The sequence below is a fragment of the Macrobrachium nipponense genome, chromosome 6, assembly GCF_015104395.2.
Source record: "Macrobrachium nipponense isolate FS-2020 chromosome 6, ASM1510439v2, whole genome shotgun sequence".
NCBI lineage: Eukaryota > Metazoa > Arthropoda > Malacostraca > Decapoda > Palaemonidae > Macrobrachium > Macrobrachium nipponense.
The window spans coordinates 122,207,117-122,210,770 of NC_061108.1; positions in this window are offsets into that span (position 1 = coordinate 122,207,117).

Below are 3,654 nucleotides of genomic sequence, written 5' to 3' on the forward strand. Positions count from 1 at the left end.
GGGATGGTTAGTGACAAAGAATAATTTGCCAGTATTTGTGAAAAATAGGGTAGTGGAAAATTAACTCTATAACTACAGGATTGTCTTTTCTTACGTTCCATCTTCAGAAACCCTAGTGATTGGATTACTAGAGGAAAAAGGACAGAAGAAGTAAAAAATAACTCCTTTGGTGGAGGGACCACCTCCCTGGTTAAAATCAGAAAACCACACCTATCCTATTGACAGGACATGGGTGAAAGAAACACAATCACAGGATGAAGTTATTCAGGTCCATCTTGTAGGGAACAGTGAAAAAAATCCATCTGCTGAACTGGGAAAGATTTAGTAGAGTGGATAAATTTTGTAGAACTATAGCTTGGATAATACGATTTATTGACAATTGTAAATCAACTGGCTGTAGAAAAACTGGAAAGTATAACACTGAAAGAACTTCAAAAGGCTAAAATTAAATGATTATCCTCTTACAAAAGGATACTTTCCGAAAGAATATAAAGCTTTGGAAAAGGGGATAAAGTTTCAAAATTGACCTTATTAGTACAATTGAATCTCTTCTTGGAAGAAGGTATTATGAGATGCAGAGGAAGATTGGAACAGTCGCACAGGCGGCAGAAATAAAATTCCCAATCTTACTGCCAAAAGGTTGTTTTCTCACAAAATTGATAGTAAGGGAGGCATCACTGTTTACAAGCTCACATGGGAGTAAATGCAACTGTAGCAAGTGTGAGACAGGAATACTGGGTCCCACAGCTTCGCCAATTAGCCAAAAAGTGTAATACATCATTGTATAATTTGTAAGAAAACACGGGGAGACCTACCGTGTGATATTGCTCCACCATTGCCAGAATTTCGGGTGCAGAGAAAACAACCCTTTAGCGTTACAGGGGTTAGATTATACAGGAGCGTTGTTAACCAAGGAGAAACATCAAAATTTATCCTGAAAAAAGCTTATATTGTGTTGTTTACTTGTCCAGTCACTAGAGGAATTCATATCGAATTAGTAAAAGATCTGTCCTGCGATTCGTTTCTTATGGTGTTCCGAAAGTTTTGTAGCCGTCGGGGATTTCCTTCTTTAATGCTAAGTGACAATGCTACTACCTTTGTATCGGCTTCAGATTATTTGAAAAGCATGGCAGAAAGTTCCTTAGTGCAAGAACACCTAAATGCTATAGAATGTAAATGGAAGTTCATACCAGCCAGAGCACCTTGGTTTGGAGCTATATGGGAAAGATTGATTGGTCTTTCTGAAAAACATGTCTGAAAAAGGTAATAGGTCAGGCCTTTCTCAGTTTTGGAGAACTTTCCTGTGTTGTGACTGAACTTGAAGCAATTATTAATGACAGACCCTTAAGTTATACACCGGGAGAATTAGATCAGTTGGATATTCTGACGCCCAATCATTTGATTTTAGGACGTAGATTGAGATCTTTCCCTAGGGAAGTCATAGATTGGAAAGATGAAGCTAAGGACCCTCTGTATGGAGAAAATAAGGATGTTGAGGAAAGCGATTTGTGTACATTACAAAAAAATAAAAAAAAAAGTGATGACCTGTGAAAAGGTGGGAGAGAGAATATTTAACTTCTCTCCGAGAAACTCATCGGGTGGGAAACAGACACGAATCTTGGCCCAAAATGGGAGATGTTGTGTTGATACACGATGAAGGACCAAGAAGTCGTTGGAAACTCGGTCAAATTGTCAAATTACATGTGGGACCGGATGATGTCTTGCGCGTGGTTACTTTAAAAACCCCACAAGGTCAAGTGATGAGACCTGTTGTCAAGCTATATCCTTTAGAATTATGGCAAGAGACTGATGTTGTCATATCTGAGAAAAACTGATGATAAAAGCACCCGACCGAACAGGAAAACGGCACAGGCGGCTACTGAGGCCAGAAGAGCCCTCTTCAAGCAGGACAATTATAACTGTAAATATTGCTTTTGTTTGCTGGGAGTGTATCGTGACTCGAGATGGAATCACGATAGTGTATAAAAGACCAGTAAACAATCATTTATCTTTAGTTTGTAGAGAAATATGTAAACATTATGCAGTGCAAGATGCGTAGATTATTATTATATATATTGTGTGGAATTGTTAGTTATAGTATAATATTTCTTTATATTAAGTGTTTTGAAGGGTTAAATACGTTAAATGGTGGTTTAACTCTACGTAATCTTTAACAAGTAGTTAAGTATGTCGTTGGTGAATGCGGGTCGCGCATGCGTGGATCGTCAGTCGTCTCAGACTGATTTGAGTCAAGAGTCCGGCAGTACCGGTTTAGTTGTTTAAGTGTAAAGGTCATCGTCGCCTTACGGTAGCTCAACATGCGAGGGGGGTAAAGGAATCAGCACAACTTCAGAGAAATAATATCATCATGTATTGCAGCTAAGTCTAAGAATTTATAAGTGTTTTTGGTGATAATATTGAAGGGCATGCATGCACGATAGATATTGTTACTGACAGGCATTTGTAAATGAATCAGGCTATCCTTCGGATCGTGGTATAGGAAATTACACAATGGTTTAAAGGTTAGTAATAAGTATATCTATTCCTGGTTAAATAATGGGTTGATACGATTATAAGATATGGTAATTTAGGACGTATTTTTTAAACACAACGCAATTTCTCGATCTATTGAACAGAAAAAGAATCCTTGAAAAATCTGTTCGTGAACCTGGTAATATGCGAACCAAATTAGGGTAAGTTTGGGTTTTCATATTTATTGAATATTTTATATGTTTACTATTTTTGATTCTTTTGAGTAAAGATATGGCTCTTGATGTAATGCAATGTTCATTTTTTTTGTTTTATTAATGGTTTTTGATTATTTATGATAATTGATAATTGATCACTGAATTTTCGCCACCCAAAACCTGTTCTCACTGTAAATAATGTAACAACCTGTAAATAAATTATTATTAAGGTTATTCTTTGCATTTTGTTCAGTCCTCCTCCTTGATTTGTCTTGTCTTCGTCAGTCATTCCAGCCCAATTTCTTGTTTTTATTTTGAATCTGCTGGTCTCTAATAACAGACCACATTACAATATATATATATTATATATAGTATATATATATAAGTGTGTGTGTGTGTATGTATATATATATATATATATATATATATATATATATATATATATATATACATTGCTTGGGATCTAAATATATGATATACAATATCACAATCCAATTGGCGTCTTGGTTAGCAGCCTGCTTTTTGAGAGTTTTATAAGATATTTCTACTATACTGTTTTTTTCCATCTGTCCATCCGCCCTGTGGTGTTTTTGTATGGTAACACTGCGTCCCGGCTTTAAATAGTTACATTCAGCTTACATTCAACGATTATAATAATATCCTATTTCGAATATTAACGGTGTAACTCGCATACAGTAAATTATTAAAACACTTTTCAGTTGCAAATGTACACCCAGATATCCTTTTATTTACCTAAAACTTACACATAGCGTAACTATCTAAAGCCCGGAACACAGTGTTACCATACAAAAACACCACAGGCAGATGGACAGATGAAAAAAAAACAGAGTATAGTACTACTACTAGTACTAATATTAATAAAAACAACCAATTTAATTTTACAAAGCAGGTTGATACAAAAAAAATATTGTTGTGAAAATGAAGTGGATTTAAGACCGGGAAAATA